This window comes from Mesoplodon densirostris, chromosome 8, assembly GCF_025265405.1.
Source record: "Mesoplodon densirostris isolate mMesDen1 chromosome 8, mMesDen1 primary haplotype, whole genome shotgun sequence".
In the NCBI taxonomy this organism is placed as follows: domain Eukaryota; kingdom Metazoa; phylum Chordata; class Mammalia; order Artiodactyla; family Ziphiidae; genus Mesoplodon; species Mesoplodon densirostris.
In genome coordinates this window covers 56,476,755-56,490,658 of record NC_082668.1, presented here as the reverse complement: position 1 = coordinate 56,490,658, position 13,904 = coordinate 56,476,755, and the positions used below count along the sequence as shown (strand labels likewise).

The 13,904-nt window shown below is 39.7% G+C and overlaps 1 protein-coding gene across 2 annotated transcripts in view; it reads right to left on the bottom strand.

Annotated features, from left to right (window-relative positions):
- Positions 1-13,904, bottom strand: part of RAB3GAP1 (RAB3 GTPase activating protein catalytic subunit 1) — a 126,026-nt gene that overhangs the window by 94,939 nt on the left and 17,183 nt on the right. Inside the window, exon 2 of one of the 2 annotated variants that reach the window (XM_060105910.1) lies at positions 12,621-12,722. The exons of the other annotated variant lie outside the window; for it this stretch is intronic. The gene's annotated coding sequence lies outside the window, so the exon portion shown is untranslated. The remainder of the gene's footprint in view (positions 1-12,620; positions 12,723-13,904) is intronic. 2 annotated transcript variants of the gene reach the window in all.

Here is a 13,904-nt window from a genome sequence, read left to right as displayed (position 1 = left end):
CAACTGAATATCTGCACGCAAAAAAAAGAAGTTGAAACCTTTATCCTTACACTAGGCATGAAAATTAACTCAAAATGGATCATAGACCTAAATGGAAGAGCAAGAACTATAGACACCATCAAGAAAGTGAAAAGACAACCCACAATACATGCTGCAACATGGCAAATGGGAAAAAATGTGTGAATTATGTATCTCATAAGGGACTTGTATCCAGAACATATAAAGAACATTTACAAATGAATAATGAAAAGACAAGCAATCCAATTTTAAAATGGGCAGGGAATTTCCTGGTGGTCCAGTGCTTAAGACTCCAAGCTTCCACTGCACGGGGCGCAGGTTCAATCCCTGGTCAGCAACTAAGATCCCACATGCTGCCCAGTGCAGCCAAAAAAGTAAAAATAAATAAATCAATCTACTTTAGAAAATAAATGGGCAAAGGATCTGAATAGACATTTCTCTAAAGAAGATATACAAATGGCCAATAAAAGCATGAGAAAGGGACTTCCCTGGTGGTACAGCAGTAAAGAATCCGCCTGCCAGTGCAGGGGACACGGGTTCGAACCCTGGTCTGGGAAGATCCCACATGCCGCAGAGCAACAATTCCAGGCACCAAAACTACTGAGCCTGGGGGCTTCCCTGGTGGTGCAGTGGTTGAGAGTCTGCCTGCTGATGCAGGGAACACGGGTTCGTGCCCCAGTCTGGGAAGATCCCACATGCCGCGGAGCGGCTGGGCCTGTGAGCCGTGGCCGCTGAGCTTGCGCGTCCGGAGCCTGTGCTCCACAACAGGAGAGGACACAACAGTGAGAGGTCCGCGTACCGCAAAAAAAAAAAAAAAAACTACTAAGCCTGTGCTCTGGAGCCCGCAAACCACAACTACTGAGCCCACAGACTGCAACTACTGAAGCCCACGTGCCTAGAGCCCGTGGCTCTGCAACAAGAGAAGCCACCGCAATGAGAAGCCTGCGCACTGCAATGAAGAGTAACCCCCACTCGACGAACTAGAGAAAGCCTGAGAACAGCAACAGAGACCCAATGCAGCCAAAAAATATAAATTTATTAATAAATTAAAATAACACGAGAAAATGTTCAACATGAACAGCCATCAGGAAACTGCAAATCAAAGCCACAATGAGACATCACTTCATATCCACTAGGATGGCTATAATTAAAAAGATAATATCAAGGGAGGAGATCAATTGGTGGAGTAGGAGAATGCTGAGCTCACCTCCCCAAAGGAACACATCACAATACAGCTACATGAGGAATCCTCAATGAAAACAAATTGGAGAATGATAGAAAGACTCTTCTTCAACCAAGGCTATGAGGAAAGATCCACACAAAGTCAAGTAGAAAGGGAGGAGAAGCAATCAGGACTTGCAGCACTAGGAGGGGACACAGAAGAGGAGACGGATATCACAGTCTCAGAGATCCTCCGTGGGGAGTGAGTGGTCCAAGCCACATATTGAGCACCACCTCCCTGGGGTTCAATACCAGGAAGATGTGTCTCCTTAGCTGGTTACAAAACTAGTGGGACTTATAGGAGGGCTATAAGAAACCGAGATTCTACTCCTGAAGAATGCACACACTTGCTTGCTTACTCCCAGGAATAAGGCCTAGGAAAAACAGTGAAACTTCCTTGGGCTCTGGTTGGTTTCCCAAAACCACACACAAACTGTGGGCACCCTGGCCCACAACAAGCACCTCTCCAGCACCTCTAGCTATTTATTTATTTATTTTATTTTATTTATCTTTGGCTGCACTGGGTCTTAATTGCTGCATGTGGGCTTTCTCTAGTTGTGGCAAGCAGGAGCTACTCTTCGTTACGGTGCACGGGCTTCTCATTGCAGTGGCTTTTCTTGTTGCAGAGCACGGGCTCTAGGCGCACGAGCTTCAGTAGTTGTAGCACACGGGCTCAGTAGTTGTGGCTCGCGGGCTCCATAGCGCTGGCTCAGTAGTTGTGGCGCACAGGCTTAGCTGCTCGGCAGCATGTGGGATCTTCCCAAACCAGGGCTCGAACCCCTGTCCCCTGCACTGGCAGGCGGATTCTTAACTACTGCGCCACCAGGGAAGCCCCAGACATTTTTTAAATGTCTGTACAGATTACTTCCCTGCCCTTCAGGATAAGAACTACACACACTGAGTGTCTACTAAGCCAAGTAATTAATGTGTAATTATGTGTGTATGTGCATGTTTGTGTGTGTGCATACATAAAATCTCCTAACGCTGTCATATAAGTTTCAACCCTATTTTATAGATAAGAAAAGGTTCAAAGATTTAAAAACCTGTCCAAGGCTACCATACCATTAAGTACTAAAGCTAGAATTTGATCCACCACAGCCTGGTTCTTTCCACTAGAAGCTAAGGCAGATAGACATAAACATGCACATATATATATATAAATTCAATAGTACATATGCGAACAAGATAAACAAGGAGAACAATATATGGGTCAGAGCTTAAGGAGATGGTTGGATAAATACCAAGTGAGTCAGAAATTGATTCATTTAGAAAAGTGGATCCCCGTTAGTCTGTAGGTAAGGTAAGGCTAATAAGAAAGAACAGATAATGGTCTGGGGCAGGACACTGGATGTCAAATTTAGGGAACAAATAGTCCAATTCAGCTGAAGTTTCCTACAGGGAATAGAGAAAAAAAAAGGTAGAGAGAGACCTGACAGTGGATGTCTACGAATATCAGTTCTAGGAGTTTCAACTTCACCCTGTGGGCAATGAAGAGCCTTTGAAGGCTTCTGTGTAGGCTTGTAATGTGATAACGGTATTAGTTGAGGAGAATTCCTCTGAACACCCTGGATGGAAAAAAGAAATAGGAAAGAGCTAAGGTAGGGAAGAGGATAGGAGAAAATATTTGCAGGTTATATATCATATATTGGGTAGGCCAAAACGTTCGTTCAGGTTTTTCCATAACATCTTATGGAAAAACCCGAACGAACGTTTTGGCCAACTCAATAAGAGATTAATATCTAGAATGTAATAAAGAACCCTTACAACTTAACCAGTGCATTAAAAAGTGAGCAAAGAGACTTTCAAGATGGCAGAGGAGTAAGACGTGGAGATCACCTTCCTGCCCACAAATACATCAGAAATACATCTACATGTGGAACAACTCCTACAGAACATCTACTGAACGCTGGCAGAAGAATGAGACTTCGCAAAAGGCAAGAAACTCCCCACGTACCTGGGTAGGGAAAAAGAAAAAAGAAAAAACAGAGATGAAACAATAAGGATGGAACCTGCACCTCTGGGAGGGAGCTGAGAAGGAAGAAAAGTTTCCACACACAAGGAAGCCCCTTCACTAGCAGACACGGAGGGTGGGCAGGGGGGAGGCTTCGGAGCCACAGAGGACAGTGCAGCAACAGGGATGCAGAGGGCAAAGCGGAGAGATTCCCGCCCAGAGAATGGGTGCCGACCAGCACTCACCAGCCCAAGAGACTTGTCTGCTCACCTACCGGGGCGGGCAGGCGCTGGGAGCTGAGGCTTGGGCTTCGGAGATCAGACCCCAGGGAGAGGACTGGGGTTGGCTGCATGAAAACAGCCTGAAGGGGGCTGGTGCGCCACAGCTAGCCAGGAGGGAGTCCGGGAGAAACTCTGGACCTGCCTAAGAGGCAAGAGACCATTGTTTCAGGGTGCACGAGGAGAGGGAATTCAGAGCACCACCTAAACGAGCTCCAGAGATGGGCGCAAGCCGTGGCTATCAGCACAGACACTAGAGACGAGCATGAGACGCTAAGGCTGCTGCTGCAGGCACCAAGAAGCCTGTGTGCAAGCACAGGTCACTATCCACACCACCACTCCCAGGAGTCTGTGCAGCCCGCCACTACCAGGGTCCCGTGATCCAGGGACAACTTCCCAGGGAGAACACATGGGGCCTCACGCTGTTGCAATGTCACACCGGCCTCTGCCGCTGCAGGCTCGCCCTGCAATCTGTACCCCCCCTCCCCCCGGCCTGAGTGAGCCAGAGCCCCCTAATCAGCTGCTACTTTAAACCCATCCTGTCTGAGCAGGAACAGATGCCCTCAGGAGACCTACATGCAGAGCCAGGGCCAAATCCAAACCTGAACCCCAGGAGCTGTACGAACAAAGAGGAGAAAGGGAAATCTCTCCCAGCAGCCTCAGGAACAGCAGATTAAATCTCCACAATCAACTTGATGTATCCCGCATCTCTGGAGTACCTGAATAGACAATGAATCATCCCAAATTGAGGCGGTGGACTCTGGGGGCAACTGTAGACTTGGGGTTTGCTTTCTGCATCTAATTTATTTCTGGTTTTATGTTTATCTTAGTTTAGTATTTAGAGTTTATCATCACTGGTAGATTTGTTTATTGATTTGCTTGCTCTCTCTTTTTTTTTTATATATAGATTATATTTTTTTTTCCTTTTTGTCTTTTTGTGGGTGTAGATGTATGCTTCTTTGTGTGATTTTGCCTTTATAACTGCTTTTACCACTTGTCCTATGATTCTGCCTGTCCGTTTTTGTTTTTGTTTTTTTACTATAGTTTTTAGCGCTTGTTATCATTGGTGGATTTTTTTGCTTTGGTTGCTCTCTTTTTCCTTTTTTTTCTTTTTATTACTTTTTAATTTTTTGTTATTCTTAATAATTTTTTTATTTTTTATTTTAATAACTTTTTAAAAAAATTTTTTTCTCCCTTTTCTTCTAAGCCATGTGGCTGACAGGGTCTGGGTGCTCTGGCCAGGTGTCAGGCCTGTGCCTCTGAGGTGGGAGAGACGAGTTCAGGACATTGGTCCACCAGAGACCTCCCAGCTCCAAGTAATAAAAAATGGCAAAAGCTCTCCCAGAGATCTCCAGCTCAATGCTAAGACCGAGCTCCTCTCAATGACCAGCAAGCTATAGAGCTGGAAACCCTATGCAAAACAACTAGCAAGAAAGGAACACAACCCCACCCATTAGCAGAGAGGCTGCCTAAAATCATAATAAGGCCAGAGACACCCCAAAACACACCACCAGATGCTGTCCTGCCCATCAGAAAGACAAGATCCAGACTCATCCACCAGAACACAGGCACTAGTCCCCTCCACCAGGAAGCCCACAAAACCCACTGAAGCAACCTTAGTCACTGGGGGCAGACACCAAAAACAACGGGAATGACGAACCTGCAGCCGGTGAAAAGCAGACCCCAAACACAGTAAGGTAAGCAAATTGAGAAGACAGAAAAACACACAGCGGATGAAGGAGCAAGGTAAAAACCCACCAATCACACAAAGGAAGAGAAAATAGGCAGTCTACCTGAAAAACAATTCACAGTAATGATAGTAAAGATGATCCAAAATCTTGGAAATAGACAGAGAAAATACAAGAAATGCTGAACAAGGACCTAAAAGAACTAAAGAGCAAATAATGATGAACACCACAATAAGTGAAATTGAAAAATCTCTAGAAGGAATCAATAGCAGAATAAATGAGGCAGAAGAATGGATAAGGGACCTGGAAGATAAAATAGTGGAAATAACTACCACAGAGCAGATTAAAAAAAAAAAAGAATGAAAAGAATTGAGGAGAGTCTCAGACACCTCTGGGACAACATTAAACATACCAACATTCGAATAATAGGGGTCCCAGAAGAAGAAGAAAAAAAGGAAAAGACTAAGAAAATATTTGGAAAAATTATAGTTGAAAACTTCCTTAATATGGGAAAGGAAATACTCAATCAATACCAGGAAGCGAAGAGAGTCCCATACAGGATAAAACCTAGGAAAAACACATCAAGACACATATTAAGAAAACTATCAAACATTAAATACAAAGAAAACATTAAAAGCAGCAAGGGAAAAACAACAAATAACACACAAGGGAATCCCCATAAGGTTAACAGTTGATCTTTCAGCAGAAACTCTGCAAGCCAGAAGGGAGTCGCAGAACATACTTAAAGTCATGAAAGAGAAAAAGCTACAACCAAGATTACTCTCCCCAGCAACAATCTCTTTCAGATTCGAGGGAGAAATTAAAACCTTTAGAGATAAGCAAAGGTTAAGAGAATTCAGCACCACCAAACCAGCTTTACAACAAATGTTAAAGGAACTTCTCTAGGCAGGAAACACAAGAGAAGGAAAAGACCTACAATAACAAACCCAAAACGATTAAGAAAATGGTAATAGGAACATACATATCATAACTACCTTAAATGTAAATGGATTAAATGCTCCAAGCAAAAGACATAGACTGGCTGAACGGATACAAAAACAGAACCCGTATATATGCTGTCTACAAGAGACCCACTTCAGACCTAGGGACACATACAGACTGAAACTGAGGGGATGGAAAAAGATATTCCATGCAAATGGAAATCAAAAGAAAGCTAGAGTAGCAATTCTCATATCAGACAAAATAGACTTTAAAATAAAGATTATTACAAAAGACAAAGAAAGATACTACATAATGCTCAAGGTATCAATACAAGAAGAAGATATAACAATTGTAAATATTTATGCACCCAATATACGAGCACACCAATACATAAGGCAAATGTAAACGGCCATAAAAAGGGAAATCGACAGTAACAAAATCATAGTAGGGGACTTTAACTCCCCACTTTCACCAATGGACAGACCATCCAAAATGAAAATAAATAAGGAAACACAAGCTTTAAATAATGCATGAAACAAGATGGACTTAATTGATATTTATAGGACATTCCATCCAAAAACAACAGAATACACTTTCTTCTCAAGTGCTAATGGAACATTCTCCAGGACAGATCATATCTTGGGTCACAAATCAAGCCTTGGGTAAATTTAAGAAAAGTGAAATCTTATAAAGTATCTTTTCCGACCACAACGCTAAGACTAGATAACAATTACAGGAAAAAAACTGTAAAAAATACAAACACATGGAGGCTAAACAATACACTACTAAATAACCAAGAGATCACTGAAGGAATAAAAGAGGAAATCAAAAAATACCTAGAAACAAATGACAATGAAAACACGATGACCCAAAACCTATGGGATGCAGAAAAAGCAGTTCTAAGAGAAAAGTTTATAGCAATAAAATCTTACCTCAATAACAAGAAACACCTCAAACAACCTAACCTTACACCTAAAGCAATTAGAGAAAGAAGAACAAAAAGAACCCCCAAAGTTAGCAGAAGGAAGGAAATCATAAAGATCAGATCAGAAATAAATGAAAAAGAAATGAAGGAAATGATAGCAAAGATCAATAAAACTAAAAGCTGGTTCTTTGAGAAGATAAACAAAATTGATAAACCATTAGCCAGACTCATCAAGAAAAAAAGGGAGAAGACTCAAATCCACACAATTAGAAATGAAAAAGGAGAAGTAACAACTGACACTGCAGAAATACAAAGGATCATGAGAGATTACTACAAGCAACCCTATGCCAATAAAATGGACAACCTGGAAGAAATGGACACATTCTTAGAAAAGCACAACCTTCCCAGATGGAACAAGGAAGAAATAGAAAACATAAACAGACCAATCACAAGCACTGAAATTGAGACTGTGATTAAAAATCTTCCAACAAACAAAAGCCCAGGACCAGATGGCTTCACAGGTGAATTCTATCAAACACTTACAGAAGAGCTAACAACTATCCTTCTCAAACTCTTCCAGAATATAGCACAGGGAGGAACACTCCCAAACTCATTCTACGAGGCCATCATCACCCTGATACCAAAACCAGACAAAGATGTCACAAAGAAAGAAAACTACAGGCCAATATCACTGATGAACATAGATGCAAAAATCCTCAACAAAATACTAGCAAACAGAATCCAACAGCACATTAAAAGGATCATACACCATGATCAAGCGGGGCTTATCCCAGGAATGCAAGGATTCTTCAATATACACAGATCAATCAATGTGATAAACCACATTAGCAAACTGAAGGAGAAAAATCATATGATCCTCTCAAGTGCTGCAGAAAAAGCTTTCGACAAAATTCAACACCTATTTATGATAAAAACCCTCCAGAAACTAGGCATAGAGGGAACTTTCCTCAACATAATAAAGGCCACATATGACAAACCCACAGCCAACATCGTTCTCAATGGTGAAAAACTGAAACCATTTCCACTAAGATCAAGAACAAGACAAGGTTGTCCACTCTCACCACTATTATTCAACATAGTTTTGGAAGTTTTAGCCACAGCAATCAGAGAAGAAAAAGAAATAAAAGGAATCCAAATTGGAAAAGAAGAAGTAAAGCTGTCACTGTTTGCAGATGACGTGATGCTATACATAGAGAATCCTAAAGATGCTACCAGAAAATTACTAGAGCTAATCAATGAATTTGGTGAAGTAGCAGGATACAAAATTAATGCACAGAAATCTCTTGCATTCCTATACACTAATGATGAAAAATCTGAAAGAGAAATTAAGGAAACACTCCCATTTACCACTGCAACAAAAAGAATAAAATACCTAGGAATAAACCTACCTAAGGAGACAAAAGACCTGTATGCAAAAAACTATATGACACTGATGAAAGAAATTAAAGATGATACAAAAAATGGAGAGATATACCATGTTCTTGGATTGGAAGAATCAACACTGTGATAGTGACTGTACTATCCAAAGCAGTCTACAGATTCATTGCAATCCTTATCAAACGAACAATGGCATTTTTAACAGATCTAGAACAAAAAATTTCACAATTTGTATGGAAACACAAAAGACCCCGAATAGCCAAAGCAATCTTGAGAAAGAAAAACGGAGCTGGAGGAATCAGGCTCCCTGACTTCAGACTATACTACAAAGCTACAGTAATCAAGACAGTATGGTACTGGAACAGAAACAGAAATATAGATCAATGGAACAGGATAGAAAGCCCAGAAATAAACCCACACACATACGGTCACCTTATCTTTGATGAAGGAGGCAAGAGTATACAGTGGAGAAAAGACAGCCTCTTCAATAAGTGGTGCTGGGAAAACTGGACAGGTACATGTAAAAGTATGAAATTAGAACACTCCCTAACACCATACACAAAAATAAACTCAAAATGGATTAAGGACCTAAATGTAAGGCCAGACACTATCAAACTCTTAGAGGAAAACATAGGCAGAACACTCTATAACATAAATCACAGCAAGATCCTTTTTGATCCGCCTCCTAGAGAAATGGAAATAAAGACAAAAATAAACAAATGGGACCTAATGAAACTTCAAAGCTTTTGCACAGCAAAGGAAACCATAAACAAGACCAAAAGACAACCCTCAGAATGGGAGAAAATATTTGCAAATGAAGCAATTGACAAAGGATTAATCTCCAAAATTTCATGCAGCTCATGCAGCTCAATAACAAAAAAACAAACCCAATCCATAAATGGGAAGAAGACCTAAATAGACATTTCTCCAAAGAAGATATACAGATTGCCAACAAACACATGAAAGAATGCTCAACATCATTAATCATTAGAGAAATGCAAATCAAAACTACAATGAAATGCAAAATGAAACCACAATGAGATTGAAACCACAATGAGATCAAAACCACTTCACACCCATTAGTATGGCTACTATCCAAAAAAAAAAAAAAAAGTGTTGGTGTGGATCGGGAGAAACTGGAACCCTTGTGCATTGCCAGTGGAAATGTAAAATGATGCAGCTGCTGTGGAAAACAATATGGTGGTTCTTCAAAAACTTAAAAATAGAACTACCAATGATCTAGCAATTCCATTTTTGGGTATATACCCAAAAGACTTAAAAGCAGGGACTCAAACTGGTATTTGTACAACCATATTCATAGCAGCATTATTTGCAATAGCCAAGGTAGAAGCAACCCGTGTCTAATGATAAATGAATGAATGGATTAACAAAGTGTAGCATATACATACAATGGAATTTTATTTCAGCCTTAAAAAGGAATGAAACTGACACACACTACAAAATGGGTAAACTTTGAAGACATTATGCTAAGTGAAACAAGCCAGACATAAATATTGTATGATTCCTCTCATATGATATTGTTAGTGTTTAATGAGTATAGTTTCAGTTCAGGATGATGAAAAAGTTCTCGATATGGATGGTGGTAATCACTGCACAACAGTGTGAATGCACTTAATTAATGCCTGAACTGTACACTTAACAATGGTTAAATTGGTCATTTTTTTAATAAGTTTTCTTATGTTCTTTAGTAAAATGAAAAATTTATAATTTTTGTAATGCAAAAGACACATTCAAATTAAAAGAAAAATGACAGGCTAGGCAAAAAATCTGCAACACAGTTATTAACAAAGCCCTTCTATAACTCAAATAAGAAAGACAGTAGAAAATTGGTCAATGTATATAATGAGCAATCGAAAGGGAAATTCTAATGTTTAATAAACATGAAGGAACACTCATTTTCAACAGTGCTCAAGAAAATATACATAAAAATTAGATAGTTTTATATTGACAAAAATATAATGAAAATTGTGTTGGAGGACTGAGGAAATGTGTGCATTCATGTGCCATGCATGAGGAGAGCAGAAGTACATTCAATCATCTTGGTGGAAAACAAAGCTGTATATATCAAAAATAAAAAACACATTCCCTTTGACTTAGTAATCCTACTTTTAGAAGTGTTATAGAAATATTCATACAACTCTGGAAATGTATGTACAATAATGCTTACTACCCCAGTGCTACAACTGCAAAAACTGAAAATTAAATATCCTTTCAATAGGAATATAAACAAAGACATTATGGTACAGTTATACAGTGCACTACAAGGCAAACATTAAAATAATGAGATAAATGTCTTTGTCTTATCTTGGAAAAAAAGCCAACAAAATATAAAGTTTTTTTTAAAAAGCAGTTGTAGCACAAAACAGATCTTTTTTTTTAAAGGTATGACACACACACACACGGAATAGAATATCAAACAGTTAAACACTGTTAGCTCTGAAAAGGAGATGGGCGAAAGGGAAGTGATGAGGAGGAAACTGTCACTTTTGAAATACAAACATTATTTGATTTGGTTATATTATTTTTGTAATTACAGGGTTTTACTTTAATAAAAATATTCTGACCTCAAAACTAGAGAATGGAAAGGACAGGAAAGACAATTTCAGGAAACTGACTTCAGAAGACAACCTTCTAGGCCATATGACAGATATCTTGCCCCCAAATATTTCTCCATACAATCTAAAGCTTTTATTTACCTTTCTTACATTTTTCTGAAATTCCACTGGTGTCCTTTTAAAAACATTAAAAACTTGAGCATTATATGGTGGAAAGGAATTCAGGCTAGGAGCCCAAAAGCAGTTTCTGTGAATTACTTTACTCACTGATAGGATAAGAAACTCTCCCTGGAAGAGTAACAATTTCAATTTCATTTTTATTTTCCTTTAGCATTTTAGTAACATACGAAACCAAAATACTTTTTGTAAGATCAAGTGATTATCACCCATTCAAATCTTTTTAAATAAATTAATAAAAAACTACACTCTACTAACCCAAATAAGATTAGCATTATATTTTGGAGATGGGGATAGAAACAGGAAACAAAGGAAAGAAGTAGGTAATTTTGGACCATTCAACATTTTAAGGGTAGGACTGACTGTCAAAACTTGAGGCCAGGATACCAGAGACTGAGTAAAAGACTAGGGAGGTAGAGGTATATTAAGGACAAATTTCACTGACTTAAAAATTATTAGACCTGTGTGTGGGATACAGAACTTCATGATCGGACTTCCCTGGTGGCACAGGTTAAGAATCCGCCTGCCAATGCAGGGGACACGGGTTCGAGCCCTGGTCTGGGAAGATCCCACATGCTGCAGAGCAACTAAGCCCGTGCACCACAACTACTGAGCCTGCGCTCTAGAGCCCGCAAGCCACAACTATTGAGCCCACGTGCCACAACTACTGAAGCCCACACGCCTAGAGCCCGTGCTCCTCAACAAGAGAAGCCACTGCAATGAAAGTCCACACACTGCAACAAGGAGTGGCCCCCACTCAATGCAACTAGAGACAGCCTGTGCGCAGCAACAAAGAACCAACACAGCCAAATTTTAATTAATTAATTAATTTTTTTTAAAAAAACTTCATGATCAAGTTAAGCCTTTGGATATGTACTCAACCAAAACAAAATACATTAATTTTTTAAATAGTAAATGCATACAAAACAAAATTTTAAATAGTAGCTTTTATTTAATCTTTTTTGAGTCACAGGTTCCTTTAAGTATCCGATGAAAGCTCTGGACCATCTGCCAGGAAAATCATGCATATTCATTTTAAAAATAAAGCATGTATAAAAAAATTAAGCATGTACACAATTTAAAGAGACCTAAGACTATGGTGAAGAACTCCCATTAAAGAGACATAAGACTCTGGGTTAAGACTCCCTCTGTCCACAAAGAACTTCACCCTTTAAACTGGCTTAACTCTAATTCTACCATGATAAAACCTAACTTCCACCATAATTTTCTTATTTCCTAAATTTTTTATTTTCATTTATTTATTTATTTTTGGCTGCACCACATGGCATGTGGGATCCTCGTTCCTTGACCAGGGATTGAACCCATGCCCCCTGCATTGCAAGCGTGGAATCCTAACCACTGGACTGCCAGGTAAGTCCCAACCATAACTTGCTTAAGCAACTGAGTTCAGAGATGTTATTTGGGATTAACTGCTTGAATACTTACAAGTCATTAGTTGTACACTTCATGGAGGGAGGAACAGAAAGAATACAGTCCTCCACTGGTGTCTGCGGAGAACTGGTCTAAGGACGTCTCTCCCACAGCCCCCTAGGATACCAAAATCATCAGATACTCAAGTCCCTTACATAAAATAGTGTAATATTTGCACAGAAACTATGCACATCCTCTTGTGTGCTTTAAATCATCTCTAGATTACTTATAATACCTAATACAATGTAGATGCTATATAAATAGTTGTAAATACTATGTAAATAGTTGCCAGTGCCACAAATTCAAGTTTTGCTTTTTGGAACTTTCTGGAATTTTTTTAAAAATATTTTTGATCCTCGGTTGAATCTGCACATGTGGAACCCACAGATATGGAGGGTTGACTATACTGATAGCTGAGGAATAGATAAAATGACTATGGAGTAAAGAGTTAAAGTATTTAACAATCTGGAAGTGAGGGAGGGTAGACAGGTTTTTGTTTGTTTGTTTGTTTTTTGGGGTTTTTTTGCCGTACACCGGCCTCTCCCTGTTGTGGTCTCTCCCGTTGAGGAGCACAGACTCCGGACGCGCAGGCTCAGCAGCCATGGCTCACGGACCCAGCCACTCCGCGGCACATGGGATCCTCCCGGACCGGGGCACGAACCCATGTCCCCTGCATCGGCAGGCATACTCTCAGCCACTGCACCACCAGGGAAGCCCCTGAGAGGTTGTTTTAATCAACAGGAAGCAGAATAACAATTCCTGATCCATAGTAGGAACTCTATAAATGAATGAATGAAAAGTGAATAAAACAATAAATGAACAAAAGGAAGTAGCTGAAGAGACTTACTACGTGGCTCCAATAATAGGGAGAGAATTTAATATTTTGGGCACTACCCTGAAAACATAATTTAAACATTTCCTCCTCACTACAGAAAAATACAGTCAAAATTCTCATCAGCCATATTTACAACCAAATTTTTAGAAAATGACTCACCAATTAGACTTGCCAATTGCAGTATACATAAAATTCATTAGGAGGAAAAAATCAAATTACTAAATCAAAATCAAAGAAACAAGGAGAAAAATTACTAAGTCAAAGGAGGAAAAAATAAAAAATAAAATCAAAATATAAAGAAAAGGGTTACTTACAAAATTAAATGCAGACAAATTCAACTAAATACTACCTTACTTTAAAATACACCAGGGACTTCCCTGGTGGCACAGTGATTAAGAATCCGCCTGTCGGGCTTCCCTGGTGGCGCAGTGGTTGAGAGTCCGCCTGCCGATGCAGGGGACACA